This window comes from Ranitomeya variabilis, chromosome 4 (genome assembly GCF_051348905.1).
Source record: "Ranitomeya variabilis isolate aRanVar5 chromosome 4, aRanVar5.hap1, whole genome shotgun sequence".
Classification (NCBI taxonomy): domain Eukaryota; kingdom Metazoa; phylum Chordata; class Amphibia; order Anura; family Dendrobatidae; genus Ranitomeya; species Ranitomeya variabilis.
In genome coordinates this window covers 530,114,558-530,142,540 of record NC_135235.1, presented here as the reverse complement: position 1 = coordinate 530,142,540, position 27,983 = coordinate 530,114,558, and the positions used below count along the sequence as shown (strand labels likewise).

Sequence of the window (27,983 nt, the reverse complement as noted above, 5' to 3'; positions counted from 1 at the left end):
AATGTTTTTATCACCCATTTCCTATGTCCATAGTACATCCCAGTTGACAGTGATATCTGGTAGATGTTCAATCCTAATTTTCATATTCCTCAGCTTAATATTATACAGGAAACCATTTGTTGCAAGACAAAAGTTTTTCAAACTTTCCCAAACATAGCACCTCAACAAGCAAATAGAATAACTGCTGTCTTCACGGTCTCTTCAGTAACAGTAAAACACCAAACATTTCAGCACCGCCGCTGAGGATGACCTCACTGGTCTCTGCCGGGTACTGTAACACTGCTGTGTTTGTGACTCATTACTGCAGATCTGAGCAAGCAAGAGAGGGCGCTGTCACTGTGCAAAGAAAAGAGTGGGCGCTGTCACTGTGCACATCACAGTTGTTGTGAATTCTGCTTTTGGGCTTCCTCCGGTGGTTGTAGGTGGTAATGCAGTTGCCCCTGAGTTGCAGTCCTGGTCAGGTGTATCTGCTGATTGCAGATCTGACTGGGGTATTTAGGTGTGCAGGATTCATTAGTCCTTGCCAGTTGTCAATTGTTGTTGGGAGGTGTAGGACCTCTGCCTGGTTCCTCCTGCCTTTCTGCCAAATCAGCAAAGATAAGTGTCTGGTTCTTTTTCCCTGTGGCACACATGTTGTGTGCTTCACAATTCAGTGCTATTCTTTGTGTTTTCTTGTCCAGCTTAGATTGTGTCAGTATTTTCTCAGTCTTGCTGGATTCTCTGGAGTGGCAGATATACATTCCATGTCTTTAGTTAGATTGTGGAACTTATTGTATTTTCTGCTGTGGATATTTTTGGAAGGGTTTTAATACTGACCGCCTAGTTATCTGTCCTATCCTTTCCTATTTAGCTAGAGTGGCCTCTTTTGCTAAATCCTGTTTTCTACCTGCGTGTGTCTATTCTTCTCCTACTCACAGTCATTATTCGTGGGGGGCTGCCTATCCTTTGGGGGTCTGCTCTGAGGCAAGATAGCATTCCCATTTCCATCTATAGGGGTATTTAGTCCTCCGGCTGTGTCGAGGTGTCTAGGGAGTGTTAGGCACACCCCACGGCTACTTCTAGTTGCGGTGTTAGTTCAGGATTGCGGTCAGTACAGGTTCCACCGACTCCAGAGAAAGTTTCATGCGGCTCCAAGGTCACCAGATCATAACAGTACAACTGGCCCATAATGAGTTAAATGCATCTCAGAAGAAGGGAAGAAAAGTGTTGAGCCATTTTTTTTTCTGCAGTCTGTTTTGTCTTTTTTTCCCTCTTTATTTATGGGTGGCTGAGGAGTCTTGTGCCAGCATGGATGTTCAGGAATTAGCTTCTCGTGTAGACCAGCTTGCTGCCAGGGTACAGGATATTTCTGATTATATTGTTCAGACTCCAGCTTTAGAACCGAAGATTCCTACTACTGATTTGTTTTTTGGTGATAGGTCCAAATTTTTGGAGTTTAAAAATAATTGTAAATTGTTTTTTGCTCTGAGACCGCGATCCTCCGGTGATTCCATTCAGCAGGTTAAAATTGTCATCTCCCTGCTGCGTGGTGATCCACAGGATTGGGCATTTTCCCTGGAATCTGGGAATCCGGCCTTGCTTAATGTAGATTCCTTTTTTCAGGCTTTAGGTTTATTATATGATGAACCTAATTCTGTGGATCAAGCGGAGAAAACCTTGTTGACCCTGTCTCAGGGTCAAGAGGCGGCAGAATTGTTTTGTCAGAAATTTAGAAAATGGTCTGTGTTGACTAAATGGAATGATGATGCTTTGGCGGCAATTTTCAGAAAGGATCTTTCTAAATCTGTTAAAGATGTTATGGTGGGGTTTCCCACGCCTTTCGGTCTGAGTGATTCTATGTCTCTGGCCATTCAGATTGATCGGCGCTTGCGGGAGCGTAGAACTGTGCGCGCTGTGGCGTCGTCCTCAGAGCCAATTCCTGAGCCAATGCAGTGTGATAGGATTTTGTCTAGAACGGAACGACAAGGATTCAGACGTCAGAATGGGTTGTGTTATTATTGTGGCGACGCTTCTCATGTCATTTCAGTCTGCCCTAAGCGGACAAAGAGGATCGCTACCATCAGTACTGTACAACCTAAATTTCTGTTATCGGTGTCCTTGATTTGCTCATTGTCATCATTCTCTGTCATGGCGTTTGTGGATTCAGGCGCCGCCTTGAACTTAATGGATTTTGAGTTTGCCAGGCGTTGTGGTTTTCCCTTGCAGCCTTTGCAGAACCCTATTCCTTTAAGGGGGATTGATGCTACACCTTTGGCTAAAAATAAGCCTCAGTTTTGGACACAGGTGACCATGCACATGGTGCCAGCCCATCAGGAAGATTGTCGATTTCTGGTGTTGCATAATTTGCATGATGTTATCGTGCTGGGCTTCCCGTGGTTGCAGGTACATAATCCTGTATTGGATTGGAAATCTATGTCTGTGACTAGTTGGGGTTGTCAGGGGGTTCATAATGATGTTCCTTTGATGTCAATCTCCTCTTCTTCCTCTTCTGAAATTCCAGAGTTTTTGTCTGATTTTCAGGATGTATTCGATGAGCCCAAGTCCAGTTCCCTTCCACCGCACAGGGACTGTGATTGTGCTATTGACTTGATTCCAGGCAGTAAGTTTCCTAAGGGTCAACTTTTCAACCTGTCTGTGCCTGAACATACCGCCATGCGGAGTTATGTTAAGGAGTCTTTGGAGAAAGGGCATATTCGGCAATCTTCTTCACCGTTAGGAGCAGGTTTTTTTTTTGTTGCTAAGAAGGATGGCTCCTTGAGACCTTGTATTGATTATCGCCTCTTGAATAAGATCACAGGCAAGTTTCAATACCCTTTACCTTTGCTTTCCGATTTGTATGCTAGGATTAAGGGGGCTAGTTGGTTTACTAAGATTGACCTTCGGGGGGCATATAATCTTGTTCGTATTAAACAGGGTGATGAATGGAAAACTGCGTTTAATACGCCCGAAGGCCATTTTGAATACCTTGTGATGCCATTCGGGATCACTAACGCTCCATCTGTTTTTCAATCCTTCATGCATATCTTCCAGACTTATATTGATAAATTCTTGATTGTATATTTGGACGATATTTTGATTTTTTCCGATGATTGGAAGCCTCATGTGGAACAGGTCAGGATGGAATTTCAGATCCTTCGTGACAATGCTTTGTTTGTGAAGGGGTCTAAGTGTCTCTTTGGGGTGCAGAAGGTTTCTTTTTTGGACTTTATTTTTTCTCCCTCATCTATGGAGATGGATCCGGTTAAGGTTCAGGCCATTCATGATTGGATTCAACCCACATCCGTGAAGAGCCTTCATAAATTTTTGGGTTTTGCAAATTTTTATCGCCGTTTCATTGCTAACTTCTCCAGCGTGGTTAAACCCTTGACCGATTTGACGAAAAAAGGCACTGATGTGGTGAATTGGTCCTCTGCGGCTGTCTCTGCCTTTCAGGAGCTTAAACGCCGATTTACTTCTGCTCCGGTGTTGCGCCAACCAGATGTTTCTCTTCCGTTTCAGGTTGAGATTGATGCTTCTGAGATTGGGGCAGGGGCCGTTTTGTCTCAGAGGGATTCTGTTGGTTCTTTGATGAAACAGTGTGCCTTCTTCTCCCGCAAGTTTTCGCCTGCTGAACGCAATTATGATGTTGGCAATCGTGAGTTGTTGGCTATGAAGTGGGCGTTTGAGGAGTGGCGACATTGGCTTGAGGGAGCTAAGCACCGTATTGTGGTCCTGACCGATCATAAGAATTTGATTTACCTCGAGTCTGCCAAACGGCTGAGTCCTAGACAGGCTCGATGGTCTTTGTTTTTTTTTCCCGTTTTGATTTCGTGGTTTCGTATCTTCCGGGTTCTAAGAATATTAAGGCTGATGCCCTTTCTAGGAGTTTTTTGCCTGAGTCTCCTGAGGCCTTTGAACCGGTCGGCATTCTGAAAGAAGGGGTGGTCCTTTCTGCCATTTCCCCTGATTTACGGCGGGTTCTTCAGGAATTTCAGGCTGATAGACCTGACCGCTGTCCTGTGGGGAAATTGTTTGTTCCCGACAGATGGACTAGTAGAGTGATTTCTGAGGTTCACTGTTCTGTGTTGGCTGGTCATCCTGGTATTTTTGGTACCAGAGATTTGGTTGGTAGGTCCTTTTGGTGGCCTTCGTTGTCACGTGATGTGCGTTCTTTTGTGCAGTCCTGTCGGACTTGTGCGCGGGCCAAGCCTTGTTGTTCCCGTGCTAGTGGGTTACTTTTGCCATTGCCAGTCCCTGAGAGGCCATGGACGCATATTTCTATGGATTTTATTTCTGATCTTCCGGTTTCCCAGAGGATGTCTGTTATCTGGGTTGTTTGTGACCGGTTTTCTAAGATGGTTCATTTGGTGCCTTTGCCTAAATTGCCTTCCTCTTCAGAGTTGGTTCCGTTGTTTTTTCAGCATGTGGTTCGTTTGCATGGTATTCCGGAGAATATTGTGTCCGACAGAGGTTCCCAGTTTGTTTCTAGGTTTTGGCGGGCCTTTTGTGCTAGGCTGGGCATTAATTTGTCTTTTTCTTCTGCATTCCATCCTCAGACAAATGGCCAGACCGAGCGAACTAATCAGACTTTGGAGACTTATTTGAGATGCTTTGTGTCTGCCGATCAGGATGATTGGGTTGCCTTTTTGCCATTGGCCGAGTTTGCCCTTAATAATCAGGCTAGTTCGGCTACTTTGGTTTCGCCTTTTTTTTGTAATTTTGGTTTTCATCCTCGTTTTTCTTCTGGGCAGGTTGAGCCTTCTGACTGTCCTGGTGTGGATTCTGTGGTTGACAGGTTGCAGCAGATTTGGGCTCATGTGGTGGACAATTTGGTGTTGTCTCAGGAGGAGGCTCAACGTTTTGCTAACCGTCGTCGGTGTGTTGGTTCCCGGCTTCGGGTTGGGGATTTGGTCTGGTTGTCTTCCCGTCATGTTCCTATGAAGGTCTCTTCCCCTAAGTTTAAGCCTCGGTTTATTGGTCCTTATAGGATTTCTGAGATTATTAATCCGGTGTCTTTTCGAATGGCGCTTCTGGCCTCTTTTGCTATCCATAATGTCTTCCATAGATCTTTATTGCGGAAATATGTGGTGCCCGTTGTTCCCTCTGTTGATCCTCCGGCCCCTGTGTTGGTTGATGGGGAGTTGGAGTATGTGGTTGAGAAGATTTTGGATTCTCGTTTTGAGGCGGAGGCTTCAGTACCTTGTCAAATGGAAGGGTTATCCAGGAGGATAATTCTTGGGTTTTTGCTTCTGATGTCCATGCTGCTGATTTGGTTCATGCTTTTCATCTGGCTAGTCCTGATCGGCCTGGGGGCTCTGGTGAGGGTTCGGTGACCCCTCCTCAAGGGGGGGGTACTGTTGTGAATTCTGCTTTTGGGCTCCCTCCGGTGGTTGTAGGTGGTAATGCAGTTGCCCCTGAGTTGCAGTCCTGGTCAGGTGTATCTGCTGATTGCAGATCTGACTGGGGTATTTAGGCGTGCAGGATTCATTAGTCCTTGCCAGTTGTCAATTGTTGTTGGGAGGTGTAGGACCTCTGCCTGGTTCCTCCTGCCTTTCTGCCAAATTAGCAAAGATAAGTGTCTGGTTCTTTTTCCCTGTGGCACATGTGGCACACATGTTGTGTGCTTCACAATTCAGTGCTATTGTTTGTGTTTTCTTGTCCAGCTTAGATTGTGTCAGTATTTTCTCAGTCTTGCTGGATTCTCTGGAGTGGCAGATATACATTCCATGTCTTTAGTTAGATTGTGGAACTTTTTGTATTTTCTGCTGTGGATATTTTTGGAAAGGTTTTAATACTGACCACCTAGTTATCTGTCCTATCCTTTCCTATTTAGCTAGAGTGGCCTCTTTTGCTAAATCCTGTTTTCTACCTGCGTGTGTCTATTCTTCTCCTACTCACAGTCATTATTCGTGGGGGGCTGCCTATCCTTTGGGGGTCTGCTCTGAGGCAAGATAGCATTCCCATTTCCATCTATAGGGGTATTTAGTCCTCCGGCTGTGTCGAGGTGTCTAGGGAGTGTTAGGCACACCCCACGGCTACTTCTAGTTGCGGTGTTAGTTCAGGATTGCGGTCAGTACAGGTTCCACCGACTCCAGAGAAAGTTTCATGCGGCTCCAAGGTCACCAGATCATAACAGTACAACTGGCCCATAATGAGTTAAATGCATCTCAGAAGAAGGGAAGAAAAGTGTTGAGCCATTTTTTTTTCTGCAGTCTGTTTTGTCTTTTTTTCCCTCTTTATTTATGGGTGGCTGAGGAGTCTTGTGCCAGCATGGATGTTCAGGAATTAGCTTCTCGTGTAGACCAGCTTGCTGCCAGGGTACAGGATATTTCTGATTATATTGTTCAGACTCCAGCTTTAGAACCGAAGATTCCTACTACTGATTTGTTTTTTGGTGATAGGTCCAAATTTTTGGAGTTTAAAAATAATTGTAAATTGTTTTTTGCTCTGAGACCGCGATCCTCCGGTGATTCCATTCAGCAGGTTAAAATTGTCATCTCCCTGCTGCGTGGTGATCCACAGGATTGGGCATTTTCCCTGGAATCTGGGAATCCGGCCTTGCTTAATGTAGATTCCTTTTTTCAGGCTTTAGGTTTATTATATGATGAACCTAATTCTGTGGATCAAGCGGAGAAAACCTTGTTGGCCCTGTCTCAGGGTCAAGAGGCGGCAGAATTGTTTTGTCAGAAATTTAGAAAATGGTCTGTGTTGACTAAATGGAATGATGATGCTTTGGCGGCAATTTTCAGAAAGGATCTTTCTGAATCTGTTAAAGATGTTATGGTGGGGTTTCCCACGCCTTTCGGTCTGAGTGATTCTATGTCTCTGGCCATTCAGATTGATCGGCGCTTGCGGGAGCGTAGAACTGTGCGCGCTGTGGCGTCGTCCTCAGAGCCAATTCCTGAGCCAATTCAGGATTGCGGTCAGTACAGGTTCCACCGACTCCAGAGAAAGTTTCATGCGGCTCCAAGGTCACCAGATCAAAACAGGAAGTTACATAATGTAGTTAGGGAACGGTAAGAAATTTCTAACGCAAAGTATATTAGAAAATAGCTTAGATTACGGCATCAAATAGATAGGGTGTTAGATAAAATGTACTTTCAGCTTCAGACCTCCCCTTTAAGGGACCTTTCAGATGTTGAGAAAACATCCGGTGATTGAAAAATACTGCTCTGTTGCAGAGAAATCGCCCTTAGAACTAATATGAAAATCAGGATGTAAGTGTTCTGGGTTGGATGAAGCGCTTCGACTATCTTGGTTCTTAGCCTATCCCCAGCCTGTACTAGATAACTGTCATTTAGCACTCCCGCAGCATGTCAATCACACAGTGGAAGGTGGAGTTAGGCTGAGAATGGAGGCTGGAGCCAAGGCAGTTCGTCCTGCCCAGAGCACTCCCAGCCTCATCTACATGTCACTTTCAAAGTGGATTTCTCTGAAACAAATTAGCATTTTAATTTAATTTAATTTACTTTGGTTCTTATAACCTACACACACATGTAGGGGAAGAGGATGTAGAATGCATTGTGCATTGACTTAGGTAAACCACGTCTTTGAAAGCTTATTTGCTCAGAAATATTTTATAGCCACTGTAGCGATTTGTCAATAGACATGTGCATCAATATACAAACAGAAATAATCCAGCACTGCATATTCCCAAGGGCCAAAGGTGAATGATTTAAAACCTTTCCCATATAACAATCTGGCACATCGCCCGGTGAAATACTCCAAAAAACAGATTATATACTAAAGAAACCAGAGTATATAATTCACCACCACAAAGATCTTATTTTTAAAAGATTCAATTTTTATTTGTATATTCCATATAAAAACAATAAAGTACAAATAAATACAATAGAGGAGAACAACAACTGAGCACTCAAAGGGGGAACCACTGCTCCATTTAGTCTGACTAGGTATAGCATGTGTCCATATATTTGGGAGGTGATATCGTTGCTATAAATGCTATTAGTTTCAAGATCATACCCAAATTGCAAGTTACTTGATACCACATAATCCCTAACAATACATATACACTCCCAGCATCATTGCTTACCCATTGTAGGTTCGGTTAGAAGCGGTGGTCCACCCTGCGACCCCTGACGCGCGTTTCGCGTTTAGATGGCTTTCTCAAAGGGGATGTCATCCCCTTTGAGAAAGCCATCTAAACGCGAAACGCGCGTCAGGGGTCGCAGGGTGGACCACCGCTTCTAACCGAACCTACAATGGGTAAGCAATGATGCTGGGAGTGTATATGTATTGTTAGGGATTATGTGGTATCAAGTAACTTGCAATTTGGGTATGATCTTGAAACTAATAGCATTTATAGCAACGATATCACCTCCCAAATATATGGACACATGCTATACCTAGTCAGACTAAATGGAGCAGTGGTTCCCCCTTTGAGTGCTCAGTTGTTGTTCTCCTCTATTGTATTTATTTGTACTTTATTGTTTTTATATGGAATATACAAATAAAAATTGAATCTTTTAAAAATAAGATCTTTGTGGTGGTGAATTATATACTCTGGTTTCTTTAGTATATAATGTGCATCAATATGTTCATTTACTGAAAAGGCGCTTTGTCTTCTTGTGCTTTTATTATAACCACCTTGTAAGACAGGTTTCCTGTTTTTTTGAGGAAATATCTGATTTATTACTGTACTCAGCATAACAATTGGCCAAGAATTTCCAAGACTCAGAATATTTTTCTAAAGCAAATTCAACTGTAGCAAAAGAACTTTGCATGAATAAATGTCTATGGTTACCAACCTTTCAATTACAAGTTTAGTCTTAAAGGCTATGTATACTTTTTCACAATTTTATGTTCATTTTCTTCCTAAAAGCAAAATTAAGCAGCTTTCTAAGTAGTATCCATAAGAAAAAAAAAGTATGCCATTTAGCATAATAGCTGCTAATATTTCTGAAGGAGTTAAAGTCCCAACCCAAAACTGCACCTCAGCCCTCTCAGAACACTCAGAACCACCCAGAATGCCTACTATTGGGTGAGTAATATATCCTGCTCAAAAAAAATAAAGGGAACACTTAAACAACAGAATATAACTCCAAGTAAATCAAACTACTGTGAAATCAAACTGTCCACTTAGGAAGCAACACTGTTTGACAATTTCACATGCTGTTGTGCAAATGGAATAGACAACAGCTGGAAATTATTGGCAATTATCAAGACACATTCAATAATGGAGTGGTTCCGCAGGTGGGGACCACAGACCACATCTCAGTACCAATGCTTTCCGGCTGATGTTTTGGTCACTTTTGAATGTTGGTTGTGCTATCACAATTGTGGTAGCATGAGATGGACTCTACAACCCACACAAGTGGCTCAGGTAGTGCAGCTCATCCAGGATGGCACATCAATGCGAGCTGTGACAAGAAGGTTTGCTGTGTCTGTCAGCGTAGTGTCCAGAGGCTGGAGGCGCTACCAGGAGACAGACCAGTACACCAGGAGACGTGGAGGGGGCCTTAAGAGGGCAACAATTCAGCAGCAGGACCGCTACCTCAACCTTTGTGCAAGGAGGAACAGGAGGAGCACTGCCAGAGCCCTGCAAAATGACCTCCAGCAGGCCACAAATGTGCATGTGTCTGCACAAACGGTTAGAAACCGACTCCATGAAGATGGTCTGAGTGCCCGATGTCCACAGATGGGGTTTGTGCTCCCAGCCCAACACCGTGCAGGACGCTTGGCATTTGCCACAGAACACCAGAATTGGCAAATTCGCCACTGGCGCCCTGTGCTCTTCACAGATGAAAGCAGGTTCACACTGAGCACATGTAACAGATGTGACAGAGTCTGGAGATGCCATGGAGAGCGATCTGCTGCCTGCAACATCCTTCAGCATGACCGGTTTGGCAGAGGGTCAGTAATGGTGTGGGGTGACATTTTTTCTGGAGGGCCACACAGCTCTCCATGTGCTTGCCAGAGGTACCCTGACTTCCATTAGGTACCGAGATGAGATCCTCAGACCCCTTGTGAGACCATATGCCGGTGCGGTTGGCCCTGGGTTCCTCCTAATGCAGGACAATGCCAGACCTCATGTGGCTGGAGTGTGTCAGCAGTTCCTGCAAGATGAAGGCATTGAAGCTATGGACTGGCCTGCCCATTCCCCAGACCTGAATCCGAATTAACACATCTGGGACATCATGTCTCACACCATCCACCAATGTCACATTGCACCAGACTGTCCAGGAGTTGGCGGATGCTTTAGTCCAGGTCTGGGAGGAGATCCCTCAAGAGACCATCCACCACCTCATCAGGAGCATGCCGAGGCGTTGTAGGGAAGTCATACAAGCACGTGGAGGCCACACACTACTGAGCATCATTTCCTTGTCTTGAGGCATTTCCACTGAAGTTGGATCAGCCTGTAACTTCATTTTCCACTTTGATTTTGAGTATCATTCGAAATCCAGACCTCCGTGGGATATTAGTTGTGATTTACATTGATCATTTTTAGATGTTATTGTTCTCAACACATTCCACTATGTAATGAATAAAGATTTACAACTGGAATAGTTCATTCAGTGATATCTAGGATGTGGGATTTTAGTGTTCCCTTTATTTTTTGAGCAGTGTATATAGCACACCTTTCTTTCAGCCTAGAAGTCTGAGGAAATCAGCAAATTTGTGTCTTTAAGGCATTTATCAAGTGATTTGCTAAAATAATCGAAAACCAATATAGGCTCCTGCTACTGATGGGGGTTGTATACAGATCAGAGGTTTTAAAGTTTTATAGAGGGCAGAGAAAACAGGCTCCAAACAAAGAGGAATAAGGGCAGTTCTGAAGCTGTGCTGATACATAAAATACATTGAAGAAAGCACCCTGGATACACACAAAACTCACTGCATTACAGAAAAACATCCAGCATGTATTACAGAGAAATCTCTAGCATGTATTACAGCAAGGGACACTCTCACAAGAGAAAAGTGTGTAGCTTGGATCAACCTGCAAACTGCATATCAGGGAGGTATGAAAATAAGTGAAGAAATGAAGATTGCAGACTGACTACAATCTAATTTTTAACATATATAAAAATAATTTTTCCCTGTCAAATGTGTTCACACCCTTTTGGACCACACTACAACAGTCTTTTATTTTCAGTCAACTAGGTTTATTCTTTGCATGACTAGATGTAGTTTTTACCAAAGTGGTTTTGAGGCACAAATGCCTTAAAATCCTTATATCATTGATCATTGTTTAATGTTGATTTCTTTCAGATTAAGGAAAAACACCATCAAAATCATTACTTTTTCCACTGTTCACAAAATAATTGTTTTTATTTGGGATGCAATACCAGAAGTGTATAGATATTGTTCAAGAAAAAAAAAAGATTTTTTAATAGGGAAAAATGTTTTTTAGTTATATATATATATATATATATATATATATATATATATATATATATATATATATATACTAGATTGTGGCCCGATTCTAACGCATCGGGTATTCTAGAATATGCATGTCCCCATAGTATATGGACAATGATGATTCCAGAATTCGCGGCAGACTGTGCCCGTCGCTGATTGGTCAAGGCAACCCTTAGACAATTATATATATAGATAGATATAAATATGTTCATTTTCAAAAAAACTTTATTGATCTTTATGTCAACATGTTTCGTCCACTATTGGACTACTGCACTTGTCTGATCTCTTATATAATACATGACAATACATCTGTTTGTCAGGCACCGTTCTTGACCGGACCACTATTAAAATATGGCAATATATATATGTTCGTTTTCAAAAAAACTTTATTGATCTTTATGTCAACATGTTTAGTCCACTATTGGACTAATGCACTTGTCTGATCTCTTATATAATACATGACAATACCTCTGACAGGGCATGATAAGAGTTAAAATTTGGCAGACCAGGGAGAAGGTTTGTTATGCCCTTGTATGCAAATTATATACATTCTTTTACCAGATCTACAATTGTGTTTTACGACAGAACTTTTATGAAAAATACCTTCTATAAGCGTCCTTGACTCTCTAGAAAAAGCAGATTCCTCGAAGGTAAAATCCTTGTTGTGTTGCATTTAGGTCTACTGGTCTTGAAGAAGTGGCTGCTTTTTACTAGCGCCCTGTGGCGTTACACCTCCTACATTCTTTACATTCATCTAATTGCAACTTTTGTGCCCGTATCAGACTTTTGCATAATTCTCTTGGATTCTGATATGCCTTTTATACTGCTCAGTTCCCTCCTATACTCCTTTTATTGATCCCCATTCCCTCCATACTCCCCCTTCTTACACACCTTTTTCTCCTTGTGCCCCACTCATATTTTCCTTGCTTCTCCTCTCTAATCATTTTATAGTCCTACTATTTTTTTAATACACTGCTATCCTCATCTCTTCCATATGCAACTTAAAGGGAAACTCCAGTCATCTCACCCTTTGTTTAGAATGGTAGATCGGATTTACAGTAACAAAAATCCCTGACCAGTGCCGAAGAGGTTTAAAGGGTTATTGCCAGATTCAAAAGTTATCCCTTATCCACAGGAGATCACAGACTTTATCAATGAGATCTTCTCCCGTGTATGCGTGTTATCATTTTGACTGTCCTTTTTTTGACATTTTGTATATATCATTTGAAACCATGTATTATGTGTATCTATTTTGTAATTTTCCGCAATTCAGATGTCCTTGACAAAGACCGTCCCCGGTCGAAAAGTTGGGCGAGATAGGTTTTTGATTCCTTGCCGGATCAAAATAAATTTACATTTGATTTTCTTTTCTGGTGCGGAGGTTCCAACCTCACTTAAAGAAAACATGTCACCAAGAACATGGAATCTGACAGCATCATGTTATTGAGCAGAAGGAATTGAACAAATTGATGTATAGGATTTTAAACTAAAATAATCAGTGTACCTTGTTTTTTATTAATTCAAATCTGTGCTCATTCTAGACTTAGGAGTCCAGTGGGTGGTCCTAACCAGTGATTGACAGCCATCCGTGTCCATGCTCAAACAGTGAAAGCTGACAGGCATTGAGTAAGACAGGGCAGCCCATTAGACTAAAAGCTGGGATTTCAAGCAATATATTACAAAATATGGGGAATCAATTTGCACAAAACTATATATTATTCAGCTTAGCACCTACTACTTTATGATGCAGGAAGATCTAAATTCATAACATTATTATTTTGCATATAGCCTATATTCACCCATTACTTTTACCAGTACTGTATATGAATAATTGGACTGCCCCACCAGAATAATGTGTTGGTAGACCCCGGCAGACAGACAATCTCAATTACAGTCAATATAGGAGGGGACCACTTGCCACTAGAATCTTTAAATAGGACTAATTCCTTTCACCACTATTTGATAAAAATGTAGTTCCAGTAGTAGGATCCAGCTGATTTTCCCGGTTCTCCCAAATTGGTTGTTAAAGTTAAAGCCGTTTCAGAGAATCAGGGAGAAGTTGGATGTCAATCAAGATCCTACTTACAGTAAAAGTGATGATGTCTTTAAGCTGCCTACCTTGTTTAAGACGTGACGAAGGGGGACATCTAGAGGGACCGTGAATGACATTAAAAGGGGAATTTAGGATGACAATTGTTACTCAAGCAGGTGGAGCGCGTGGTTCATGTACCCACTGTGCCACGGGGCCTGGCTTACCTAGGAGGGGCTTAGCTAAGTGGCCACCTGGTGTTCACTGGACCTCCTGATGATGGAGGTAGCCCCCAGGTACCACTCCTAGGCAATCCCCATTACTGCAGCTTCTTACCCCAGAGGTCAGGTACGCAGACACGGATAAGATTAGGACCCATTCAGACTACTAGGTTAAGGATCCATGGGTAGAACGGTTACTGACATGGAGTCTCAGATGGGGCTGATGTGCAGACTATTAGGAAAGTGCAGATACATGGAATACTCGGAAAGGAACATGTTAAGAATGGCGCAAAGCTCTCGGATACTGATTCACGAACTGACCACTCACAGACCAGGGACTTCGGGTTCATAGCTGGTGGCACAAGGACCAGGGACTATGGGTTCGGGACACTGGCCACACCAGGACCAGGGGACCTTACAACTCATTAGTAGACTTCCACACTACCTAATGATTCACAGTTGCTTGGCACCTACCTATTGGGGATGGTGCCTTTTAAACAAGATGCCTCCTGTTATGACCCCAATGGCAGAGGGTCTCAGAAATAGTTTCTAAGTCTGCAAACACAAAAACCAGCTCATAGGGCAGTGGTAACTGATCTGACCATATATCTAATCCTAGCACCACAAACAGCAGCCGGGGAACGTGCCTACGTTGATTCTAGACGTCTCGCGCCAGCCGGAGAACTAACTAACCCTAGAAGGGAAAAGAAAGACCTTTCTTGCCTCCAGAGAAAAGACCCCAAAAGTTGGATACAAGCCCCCAACAAATAATAACGGTGAGGTAAGAGGAAAAGACAATCGTAAGGATGAGCTAGGTATTTAGCAAAGAGAGGCCCACTAGCTAATAGCAGAATATAGTAAGATAACTTATATGGTCAGCAAAAACTCTATCAAAAATATCCACGCTGGATATTCAAGAACCCCCGAACCGTCTAACGGCCCGGGGGGAGAACACCAGCCCCCTAGAGCTTCCAGCAAGGTCAGGAATCACATTTAGTACAAGCTGGACAAAAATGAGAGCAAGCAAATAACCCAAAAAACAAAGAAGCAGGATTTAGCTTAATTTTTCATGAACCAGGACCAGCAGATAGGAGCAAACAAAAAGGATCTGATTACAACGATGCCAGGCACTGGACTAAGGATCCAGGAGGTTTATATAGCAACACCCCTGGACTAACGACCCAGGTGGGTGCAAACTGAGGAAAGAAAATCCCAGAGTCATATCACTAATAACCACCAGAGAGAGCCAAGAAGTCTAATTCACAACAGCCTCCCAGCAATTGGCTGAAAGGCCATCTTGCAGATGCACTTTTATACTAAATTTCTCCCAGCCATTAGCTAGGGGCATTTAACTATGTGTGCAAGTTTCCCCTTTAAGAACAGGGGTGCACACCGCCGAGACCTTCGGCATGCCTAACTCCAGGAGACGGAGTATGCCAGAGACCATACCATGTGACCGGGGCGGTAAGTATGCCGGTGTCCCTGCATGGCGGGGGAAGGGGAACCACGCAGAGGCACCATGCGACCGGGGCAGTGGGTATGCCAGTGTCCCTGCATGGCAGGGGAAGGGGAACCATGCAGAGGCACCATGCGACCGGGGCGGTGAGTATGCTGGTGTCCCTGCATGGCAGGAGAAGGGGAACCACGCAGAGGCACCGGCAGTAGCATTACAATAATTTTACTGTGGCCCTAAAGATGACACTTGAGAAGTCGAGCTGGGGATTACATTTGAGGTGGCCCTGGGGATGACATTTAGGGATTGCTCACACGAGCATATACATATGATGAGTGCTATCATATTTTTTTTATTGGATAGTACGCGGACCAATGTTACTCAATGAGCAGTGCTGATTCATGTTTCTTCCACTGACAGAATTAGTCAGTAGAAAAAAAACACAACATGCTGAGATTTCACTTTGAAATCGGAAGACACTCCACCATTCAAGTCTATGAGTGAGTGGAAAAAACATTGGACTGCACTGAGATGACATCCGAGTGCAGTCTGATTTCTATGGATTCACAGAATGGAGAAGATGGAGAAATTTTGTTCTCCATCTTCTCCTCGCAGTGTGCTCCAATTCTCTCATCTGACAGCACCACACTATGCCGACACTAATCAAACTCGGATCAGAATTTGATCAGTGTCATTTGCATAATCGTCCTGATTCTCTTGAGAGATTCGATGGTTGTGTGAGCAAACCTTTAAGGGGAAGCAATCATTAGAAAATTACCTATTTTTTTGTCTTACATGTATTTAAAAAAAAATTCATTTTGTTTCATATTATGATTTAAAAAAAAAAAAATGATATAGTAATCATGCAATTTTAACACTTGGTTTATTTTTTAGACGTACTCCCTGTCCTTTTAAGAAGAGTTTACAGCAGGAGCTTTATCATCAGACAGTCTGTGAGCGAAAAGAAAAAACAGCGGCATTCCTCTAAGGTAGTGTGTACTAGGTGATATTTGAGTGAGAAGGGTGAGAGGGTTTTTGCTCACCTGGACAGGCACAGCTCCACAACTATACCAGCATCATTAAAGACTGATTGCAGCAGCTCCACCTCAGAAGGGGAACTGGTTGTGGTATTCCACTTCGTAGTATGAGAATTCGAGGATAGAAATAAACTGAGTAGATATGGATACCACAAGGGAGGATAAGGATTTTGGGAGGACTAAACATTATGATATAAAACGTCCCCCCCGTGTGGCGCCCATAGCTACTCTGTTGTTTATCATCCTCGAATCCTTATCAGAAGAAAGGATTACCAACACAGGTCACACTCTACACACAGGTGATAACACAGGACTTACCAATCATAGTAGTCGATGTTACAGCTGACCCCCCTACCGCTCACTTCACATTTACCTTTCTACAGGTATTGTTTCCTGAAACAATGACATTTAAAGTGCCGATAGGGGTGTGTTTTATTTCATGTGCCCATCAGCACCCTCATAACATGAATGTGGGGCGCTGATTAGTTGCCTTGATGGCCAGTGGTCTGCTGAGAATCCCTGGGCCTGTCATGATGGCAATCTTCGGTACGCCAGCTTCTGGCGGTGTTCATAGGAGAACATGATTGTTGCTATATACATCAACACTGTGGTATTGCTGTGTATAGCACAATCGATTGTGGTATTGTTATGCGCATAAAAGCCCAATCCATCAAAATATAAAATTAGTTGACCTGATTGGTAACGTAATGGGAAAAAAATGTTTTTTCAGCCACCACAATACTGAAATAATAATATGCAATAAGAGGTGATCAAAATATCATATGGGTTCAGTAAAAATGTCAGCTCTGGGGGCAAAAATAAGTCCTCACACAACCCTTCGACCAAAAATTTAAGACGTTACGTATCTCAAAAATTGTAGTTTTTTCGGGGGGGTTTGCAAGAAAAGTTGTATTTTTCACTGTTATAATTTTGGGTTATATTCAATTATTATTATTAATTACATTTTATTAAATATTTCCAGTGGGGCAGAAGGGGGAAGATATTGAAAAAAGGAAAACAAAACTGCAATTTTTTTACATTTAAAATTTTGTGATGTTCACCATGCAAAATAAATAACCAATAATCATTATTCTTATCAGTATGATTGAGTCTAAAGCAAATTTACATAGTTTTTTTTAAGCTGACTTTTGCTTGTGTGTCATCATCTTCTGAGATACATCATTCTTTTTTAAAGGTTACTGTGCGTGGGGTTTTTTTGTCGTACAATATTTATTATCATCAATTTGAAGTACTTATGACCTCTTTTGCACTTATCTTATATTTTTTGGAGGAAGCATCAGAAAAAAATTCTGGAATTTTTTTTGTCTTGTTTTTTTTTTTTTCATTTATTTATGGCATTTACTATTCAGTATAGTTAACACGTTAACTTTCTCCTGTATGTCATTATGATTAATATCTGATTTATATCATTTTTATATGTTTTACTACCTTTTTCATTTTGTTGCGTTTTTATGTGATTTTTCATCTCTAATATTTGGGGAAACATACAATTTCTTTTATTTTTTTTGGGGAACGGTAGATAACGTAAAACCAGCAATTTTAGTGTTGATTTTTAATACGGTTTTTTAACACTGGACAAAAATTGTGACTGTTGTAAAGTTAAGGATAAGGATTAACCCCTTTCCGACATCGGGCGTACATTTATGCCGATGCCAGACTTCCTCCCTTTGATGTGGGCTCCGGCGCTAAGCCCACATCTTTTCGGGGACATGTCAGCTATTTTGAACAGCTGACATGTGCCCGCAATAGCCACGGGTGGAATCGCGATCCACCCACGGCTATTAACCGGTAAAATACCGCTGTCAAACTCTGACAGCGGCATTTAAAATCGTGCTTCCAGCCATCAGGCTGGAAATACGCACAGCGGTGACGCCCATCATGTGATCGTGGGTCACCGGTGTGTTGGCAGGACAACCTGAGGTCTCCTTGAGACCTCATAGCAAGTGAGTAATTCTGCTATATAGAGTAGATCTGAACATCGCCTCTATGTAGCAGAGCCGATCGAGTTGGGGCAGCTTCCAGTCTCCTATGGAGACTATTGAAGCATGCCAATAGTAAAAAAAAAAAATGTTTTCAAAAATATAAAAAAATATAAAAGTTCAAATGATAGATAGATATTAGTGATGAGCGAATATACTCGTTACTCGAGATTTTTCGAGCATGCTCGGATGTCCTCCGAGTATTTTTTAGTGCTCGGAGATTTAGTTTTCATCGCCTCAGCTGAATGATTTACATCTGTTAGCCTGCTTGATTACATGTGGGGATTCCCTAGCAACCAGGCAACCCCACATGTACTCAGCCTGGCTAATAGCTGTAAATCATTCAGCTGAGGCGATGAAAACTAAATCTCCGAACACTAAAAAATACTCGGAGGACCCCCGAGCATGCTCAGGAAATCTCGAGTAACGAGTATATTTGCGCATCACTAATAGATATCCGTCAGATATATATTTCACAACCCCACGAAACATTGCACCCTTTAGTGCTTTGCATGTGGAGTTTATTGTGCAGCTTTGTATTAACCCCTTCCCGACATGCGCCGTACTAGTACTGCGCTGCCGGCACTGCATTACTGACAGCCGCCGTACTAGTACGGCGGCTCGATCACCGCGGTCTCGCGCTGAGCGCCGCGGTGATCGGGTGCGGGTGTCAGCTGTATATGACAGCTGACACCCCGCAGCAATGCCCACAATCGGCGCTATCGCCGATCGCGGGCATTTAACCCCTCTGATGCCGCTGTCAATAGTGACAGCGGCATAGAGGGGGATCGCGCAGGGACGGGGGCTCCCTGCGCTCTCCCACCGGAGCAACGCGATGAGATCGCGCTGCTCCGGTGACCTGGAAGGAGTCCCCGGATCCAAGATGGCCGCGGGACTCCTTCCGGGTCATGAGATGACCCTGCTTGCCGGCGTCTGCTGAGAATCCTCATAGCAGGCGCCGGCAAGCCTGTGGAACGTGCCTGTCACATCGGTGATCAGACCGAGTGCTGTGCACACTGTCTGATCACCGATCTGTGATGTCCCCTCCTGGGACAAAGTAAAAAAGTAAGAAAAAATTTTTTCCACATGTGTAAAAAAAAAATAAAAAAAAATTCCTAAATAAAGAAAAAAAAAAAAAAAAAATTCCCATAAATACATTTCTTTATCTAAATAAAAAAAAAATCACACAATAAAAGTACACATATTTGGTATCGCCGCGTCCGTAACGACCCCACCTATAAAACTATATCACTAGTTAACCCCTTCAGTGAACACCTAAAAAAAAAAAAAAAAAAAACGAGGCAAAAAACAACGCTTTATTCTCATACCGCCAAACAAAAAGTGGAATAACACGCGATCAAAAAGACGGATATAAATAAGCATGGTACCGCTGAAAACGTCATCTTGTCCCGTAAAAAAAAAAGCCGCCATACAGCATCATCAGCAGAAAAATAAAAAAGTTATAGCTCTCAGAATAAAGCAATGCAAAAACAATTATTTTTTTTATATAAAATAGTTTTTATTGTGTAAAAGCGCCAAAACATAAAAAAAATTACATAAATTAGGTATCGCTGTAATCGCACTCACCCGAAGAATAAAACTGCTTTATCCTTTTTACCAAACGCGGAACGGTATAAACGCCCCCCCTAAAAGAATTTCAGGAATTGCTGATTTTTGTTCATTCTGCCTCCCAAAAATCGGAATAAAAAGCGATCAAAAAATGTCATGTACCCGAAAATGGTACCAATAAAAACGTCAACTCGTCCCGCAAAAAAACAAGATATCACATGACTCTGTGGACCAAAATCTGGAAAAATTATAGCTCTCAAAATGTGGTGATGCAAAAACTATTTTTTGCAATAAAAAGCGTCTTTTAGTGTGTGACGGCTGCCAATCATAAAAATCCTCTAAATAACCCGCTGTAAAAGTAAATCAAACCCCCCTTCATCACCCCCTTAGTTAGGGAAAAATAATACAATTTAAAAAAATATATTTATTTCCATTTTCCCGTTAGGCTACTTTCACACTAGCGTCAGTACGGGGCCGTCGCGCTGCGTCGGCCCGACATACCGACGCATACTGTGCAAGCGCCGCACAACGGGGGCAGCAGATGCTGTTTTTCCACGCATCCGCTGCCCCATTGTGAGGTGCGGGGAGGTGGGGGCGGAGTTCCAGCCGCGCATGCGCGGTCGGAAATGGTGGACCGTCGGCACAAAAAAAGTTACATGTAACGTTTGTTGCTGCCGGCGGTCCGCCACAACACGACGCAACCGTCGCACGACGCTTGCGACGTGTGTCAATATGTCGCTAATGTTAGTCTATGGGGAAAAAACGCATCCTGCAGATGACTTTGCAGGATGCGTTTTTTCGCCAAAACGACGCATTGCGACGTATGCAAAAAAACGCTAGTGTGAAAGTAGCGCTAGGGTTAGGCCTAGGGTTAGGGCTAGGGTTAGGGTTGGGGTTAGGGCTAGGGTTAGGGCTGGGGTTAGGGTTGGGGTTTCAGTTAGAATTGGGGCGTTTTCACTGTTTAGGCACATCAGGGGCTCTCCAAACGCGACATGGCGTCCGATCTCAACGCGTTTGTTTGCGTTAAAAACGCATGCGTTTTTATAGAAAAAAACCAGAACACACACTGAAAAGTCACCCACCACCATCAAGGTGATAAAGGGATCCAAACCCTAACCCTACCCCTAAACTCACACCTAACCGTTTAATGAACATTTTCTGACAGTCATAGTGCCACGTATTTCAGTGCCACGTATTTCAGTGCCACAATATTTCAGTGCCACGATATTTCAGTGCCACGTACTTCAGTGCCACGTCTTTCAGTGCCACGATATTTCAGTGCCACGTATTTAAGTGAAATACGTGGCACTGAAATATCGTTGCATTTACGTGAAATACGTGGCACTTATATACGTGGCACTTATATACGTGGTACTTATATACATGGCACTTATATACGTGGCACTTACGTATATAAACGTATTTCAGTGCGACGTATTTCAGTGCCACGTATTTCAGGTTAGGGTTAGGGGTAGGGTTAGGGTTTTTTGTTTTTTTCTCGTTTTCTTGTGTTTTTCTATAAAAACGCATGCGTCTAAAAAACGCATGCGTTTTACCGCGTTTACATGCGTTTTTTCACACATGCGTTTTTTTAAAAAACGCATTTAGATAAAAACGCAAGTGTGAAACCAGCCTTACCCTTGGGAAAATAAAAACGTGGGGGCTAAAATATAATTTTCGTGGAAAAAAATATATTTTTTATTTTCGCGGCTTTGCGTTATAAACTGTAGTGAAACACTTGGGGGTTCAAAGTTCTCACAACACATCTAGATAAGTTCCGTGGGGGGTCTAGTTTCCAATATGGGGTCACTTGTGGGGGGTTTCTACTGTTTAGGTACATCATGGGCTCTGCAAATGCAACAAGACACCTGCAGACCAATCCATCTAAGTCTGCATTTCAAACGGCGCTCCTTCCCTTCCGAGCTCTGCCGTGCGCACAAACAGTGGTTCCCCCCACATATGGGGTATCAGCGTACTCAGGACAAATTGGACAACAACTTTTGTTGTCCAATTTCTCCTGTTACCCTTGGGAAAATAAAAACGTGGGGGCTAAAATATAATTTTCGTGGAAAAAAAAATATTTTTTATTTTCACGGCTCTGCATGATAAACTGTAGTGAAACACTTGTTGGTTCAAAGTTCTCACAACACATCTAGATAAGTTCCGTGGGGGGTCTAGTTTCCAATATGGGGTCACTTGTGGGGGGTTTCTACTGCTTAGGTACATCAGGGGCTCTGCAAATGCAACATGACACCTGCAGACCAATCCATCTAAGTCTGCATTTCAAACGGCGCTCCTTCCCTTCCGAGCTCTGCCGTGCGCCCAAACAGTGGTTCCCCCCAATGTATGGGGTATCAGCGTACTCAGGACAAATTGGACAATAACTTTTGTGGTCCAATTTCTCCTGTTACCCTTGGGGAAAAAAAATTGCAGGCTAAAACATCATTTAGTGGAAAGAAAAAATTATTTTTTAATTTTCATTCTAAACTTTAGTGAAACAATTGGGGGTTAAAAGTGCTCACCACACATCTAGATAAGTTCCTTAGGGGGTCTTCTTTCCAAAATGGTGTCACTTGTGGGGGTTTCCACTGTTTAGGCACGTCAGTGGCTCTCCAAACACGACATGGGTTCCGATCTCAATTCCAGCCAATTTTGCATTGAAAAGTCAAATGGCGCTCCTTCCCTTCCGAGCTCTGCCATGCGCCCAAACAGTGGTTTATCCCCATACATGAAGTATCAGCGTACTCAGGACAAATTGCACAACAACTTTTGGCGTCCAATTTATCCTGCTACCCTTGGGAAAATAAAAAATTTGGGGCAAAAAGATCATTTTTTGTGAAAATTAATATTAATTTTTTTTTACGGCTCTACATTATAAACTTCTGTGAAGCACTTGGAGGTTCAAAGTGCTCACCACACATCTAGATAAGTTCCTTAGGGGGTCTTCTTTCCAAAATGGTGTCACTTGTGGGGGTTTCCACTGTTTAGGCACGTCAGGGGCTCTCCAAACACGACATGGGTTCCGATCTCAATTCCAGCCAATTTTGCATTGAAAAGTCAAATGGCGCTCCTTCCCTTCCGAGCTCTGCCATGCGCCCAAACAGTGGTTTATCCCCATATATGAAGTATCAGCGTACTCAGGACAAATTGCACAACAACTTTTGGCATCCAATTTATCCTGCTACCCTTGGGAAAATAAAAAATTTGGGGCAAAAAGATAATTTTTTGTGAAAATTAATATTAATTTTTTTTTACGGCTCTACATTATAAACTTCTGTGAAGCACTTGGAGGTTCAAAGTGCTCACCACACATCTAGATAAGTTCCTTAGGGTGTCTTCTTTCCAAAATGGTGTCACTTGTGGGGGTTTCCACTGTTTAGGCACGTCAGGGGCTCTCCAAACACGACATGGGTTCCGATCTCAATTCCAGCCAATTTTGCATTGAAAAGTCAAATGGCGCTCCTTCCCTTCCGAGCTCTGCCATGCGCCCAAACAGTGGTTTACCCCCACATATGGGGTATCAGCGTACTCAGGACAAATTGCACAACAACTTTTGGGGTCCAATTCATCCTGCTACCCTTGGGAAAATAAAAAATTTGGGGCAAAAAGGTCATTTTTTGTGAAAATTAATATTAATTTTTTTTACGGCTCTACATTATAAACTTATGTGAAGCACTTGGAGGTTCAAAGTGCTCACCACACATCTAGATTAGTTCCTTAGAGGGTCTACTTTCCAAAATGGTGTCACTTGTGGGGGTTTCCACTGTTTAGGCACGTCAGGGGCTCTCCAAACACGACATGGGTTCCGATCTCAATTCCAGACAATTTTGCATTGAAAAGTCAAATGGCGCTCCTTCCCTTCCGAGCTCTGTCATGTGCCCAATCAATGGTTTACCCCAACATGTGGGGTATCAGCGTACTCAGGACAAATTGTACAACGACTTTTTTGGTCCAATTTCTCCTGTTACCCTTGGTAAAATAAAACAAATTGGATCTGAAGTAAAAATTTTGTGAAAAAAAAGTTAAATGTTCAATTTTTTTTAAACATTCCAAAAATTCCTGTGAAGCACCTGAAGGGTTAATAAACTTTTTTAATGTGGTTTTGAGTACCTTGAGGGGTGCAGTTTTTAGGATGGTGTCACTTTTGGGCATTTTCTGTCATATAGACCCCTCAAAGTCACTTCAAGTGTGAGGTGGTCCGTAAAAAAAATGGTTTTGCAAATTTTGTTGCAAAAATGAGAAATCGCTTTTCAACTTTTAACCCTTATAACTCCCTAACAAAAAAAAATTATGTTTCCAAAATTGTGCTGATGTAAAGCAGACATGTGGGAAATGTTGTTTATTAACTATATTATGTGATATAACTCTCTAATTTAAGGGCATAAAAACGAAAAATTAGAAAATTGCGAAATTTTCATAATTTTTGACAAATTTCTGTTTTTTTCACAAATAAATGCAAGTCATATCGAAGAAGTTTTACCACTACCATAAAGTACAATATGTCACGAGAAAACAATCTCAGAATCACCAAGATCCGTTGAAGCGTTTCAGAGTTATGACCTCATAAAGTGACAGTGGTCAGAATTGTAAAAATTGGCCGTGTCAGTTAGGTGAAAACAGGCTTCGGGGTGAAGGGGTTAAAATAATAAATAAAAGAAAACAACAACATGGAGTTCCTTCCATTTTTTGTGATCAGCAAAGGTAAAGCAGACAGCTGCAGGCTTATATTATCAGGCTGGGAAGTTCCCTGGTTATTGGGCTGTTCCCAGCCTAAAAATATCAGCCCGCAGTCGCCCAGAAGTGGAGCATCACACGACATGCTCCAATTCTGGCGCTTCACCTTGACTCTTTCCAGTGCCCTGGTGCATTGGCAATCGGGAAGAACCAAAAACATGCCTAGCTGAGATCGCACAGTCTGTGTTTGATACATACTTTCCATGGATTGGACAGCATGTATCAGTTGTCAGGTTCACTTTAACTTTAGGGATAGCAGTAGGGTTGTACACAGATCAGAGTGTGAAGAGGGGAAAAGTATCAGATAAAACAGTGTGCAGATAAGGAGGAATGCATATGAGCAAATGAGTGTAGGATAGAAATTGTGCTAATTCATGAGCTAATAAAGACAGCCACACTTGGGATATGCACAGATCTGACATCCAGCCTATATTACTAGAAGAAGCACTCCCAGAAGATAAAATTTTGAAACATGGATCAGTCTGCAAACTGCATATGAGAAGGACTGAAAATGAATGTAGGAATGAAGAGTGCATGCTAAACATTTAGAAATTTTAGAAACTAAATGTAATCACTAACATATGTAAAAATCATTTTTTACCATGTCAAAGGTATCCATAATTTTTAAAGGGGGATTCCATGCTATGTTAAATACAAAAGAGAATGGATGTTCCATGGTGCAGAATCATATGTTAGAAATTGGGGAACAGTCAGGTAATAGGTCATATGCTCACGTAGAGGAGGTCTGCAACTGTATGTGTAACTCTGATTCAGAGCTTTGTTAATTGAATATCAACTGCTTCCACTCTCACTCACCTGTATGGGCAGCAAAATCTTCATTGTATTTATTATACTTTGCTTATATAGCACCATCATCTTCAACAGCACTTTACAGACATCATCTCAATCTAAATTCCCTAATAGTATGTCTGTGGAATGTGGGAGGAAAACGAAGAACCCGAAAAAAATTAACACAAATACGGAGAGAACATACAAGCTCCTTACAGATGTTGTCCTTAGTGGCATTTGAACCTAAAACCCCAGCGCTGTAAAGCTACAGTATTAACCACTGAGCCACTGTGCGGCCATATTGAATGACTTTCCAATAAGGCAGCAGGTTATATATTCAAACACGTTTAATTAGGACATAAAGAGTATGTACAGGGCAATATGCTTCAACATCTGTCTTTTGCCTCAGGCCTCTGTACAACCGGAAGCTGAAACACGTTGTCCTGTACACACATGCGGTGCCTTGAAAAAGTATTCATTTTCTGAACTTTTCCCCACTTTTTTAAGGTTACACCCACAAACTTAAATGTATTTTATTGGGATTTCATATGACATACCAACACAATGTAGCAAGTATTTGTGAAATGTAAAATAAATGATACGGGTGCCTCTCAGAAAATTAAAATATCATCAAAAAGTTAATTTATTTCAGTTCTTCAATGCAAAAAGTGAAACTCATATATTATAGAGTCATTACAAACAGAATACAGTAATGTATTTCAAATGTTATTTCTGTTAATGTTTATGATTATGGCTTACAGCCAATGAAAACCAAAAGTCATTATCTCAGTAAATTAGAATACTTTATAACACCAGCTTGAAAAATTATTTTAAAATCCGAAATGTTGGCCTACTGAAATGTATATTCAGTAAATGCACTCAATACTTGGTCGGGGCTCCTTTTGCATCAATTACTGCATGAATGCGGCGTGGCAGGGAGGCGATCAGTATGTGGCACTGCTGAGGTGTTATGGAAGCCCAGGTTGCTTTGCTAGTAGCCCTCAGCTCGTCTGCATTGTTGGGTCTGGTGTCTCTTATCTTCCTCTTGACAATATCCCATAGATTCTCTATGGGGTTTAGGTCAGGCGAGTTTGCTGGTCAATCAAACACAGTGATACTGTTGTTTATAAACCAGGTATTGGTGGAGTGTGTCATTGACACACTTGATAAACGCTGTCAGGACTCTGAACATTTTTTACCTTTTGTGCATTACTGCCCCTTTTCAAGATGGCGTCTTTGGTCTCATGTGCATTGTGTCTTCCTGCTATAAAACTCCACCCCAGCCTTCAGTCTGTGCTAGAGTATTCTGCCTTGCATCCAGCTCCTGACCTCTGATTACTCCCTGGCTATACACCTGCTCCTGTGAACCTGTGTGGTGATCCTGCTACTCTGTTCTAAGTTCCTGCTGCATACACAAGTTTCCAGTAATCCGCTGTTCGTGTTTACTTCTATCTGCATTTGCTGGACATGTACACTGTTTCTGCTTTGCAATAACCTGAGACTATTAACCAGGCCTCCCTGGTTGAGCTAAGATATGATTTGAACTGCCTAATAAGCATATCTATCTGTGCCTGGACTAAGACAAGGATTTATTCGTGTCAAGTATCCTCAAGAATAATTGTGCTTCATAGACTTTCTGCTTGATTGCATTTTGCTCTGAAGTTTCCTATAGACTGCTAAGCTGCGTTTATTATTTGCACCAAGTGTTGTGGACTTGAGTTTCTTTCTGCACCTGTTTGAATCAGCGTGTGATAATATAGACTTTACCACTTATAAAACTGTGTCCTGTAGTTGTCTTGTTCCACGCAAAGAGTCTCCTGAGTTATCCCCTATAATTATTACAGGATAACTCTAGCCTAAAAAAAAAAAAGGAGACTGCTGGAACAATGACTGCAGAAAGCAAATTAGAGCAGGTGTTTTCAATAATTAGATCACTGCAGAAAGATGTGGAAGGTCTGCAAAAGAAGTTTGGAAGCTTTGAACACAATGAACAAGTGTTTGGACAAACTTTGCAGGACTTGAGCAACCGCATGGCAGCCCAGGAAAACAAACTTGCTGGCATAGAGTCCCAGTATGGACAGGCTTTTCAGGACATAAGCACGCAAATAGCTGCACAAGTGACTTTACCCTCTCGGCAACCGCCACCAGCTGGCCCACCTAAGTTGCCCCATTCAGATTTAATGGTGATCGCGACAAATTTCGTGGCTTTGTGAATCAATGTATGCTATATTTTGATGTGCATGCTGACAGTTTTCCTACTGATAGATCCAAAGTATTGTGTGTAATAATGCTACTGACCTCACGAGCGCTCGCCTGGGCGATTCCGATGATTGAGTCTCGTGACCCACAGTTAAATGACTTGGATGTTTTCTTGGCCGCTATGGCATTAATGTTTGATGACCCTAATCGCCGTGCAACCACTGAATCTGCTTTGTTGTCTTTACGCCAGGCTAAACGTTCTGTTATTGAGTATGCCACTGAATTCAGGAGATTGGCGGTAGATACCAATTGGGACAGTTATGCACAATTGCCTATTTTTAAAAGGGGTCTGTCTAGTATTGTAAAAGATGAACTAGCCTGCTCTGAGTCACCACAAGAGCTAGAGACATTTATACAGCATTGTGTGCGCATAGACATTCGCCTTACTGAGCGTAGGCAGGAGAAATTTGCTGCATATAACCGTGTTTCTAACTTTTCCCCTCCATCCAAAGAGCCTGCAGGTAAAATCTCTCGGGAGGTGGAGGAGGTGCCCATGCAAATTGATTCCGTTCAGAGGCGCGAGATCAATGA

The 27,983-nt window shown here is 42.3% G+C and overlaps 1 protein-coding gene across 5 annotated transcripts in view; it reads right to left on the bottom strand.

Moving 5' to 3' along the window:
- GRB7 (growth factor receptor bound protein 7) overlaps positions 1-27,983 on the bottom strand; it is a 157,354-nt gene that overhangs the window by 52,273 nt on the left and 77,098 nt on the right. The window contains exon 1 of one of the 5 annotated variants that reach the window (XM_077252365.1): positions 25,221-25,238. The exons of the other annotated variants lie outside the window; for them this stretch is intronic. The gene's annotated coding sequence lies outside the window, so the exon portion shown is untranslated. Of the gene's footprint in view, positions 1-25,220; positions 25,239-27,983 lie in introns of those variants that run through there. 5 annotated transcript variants of the gene reach the window in all.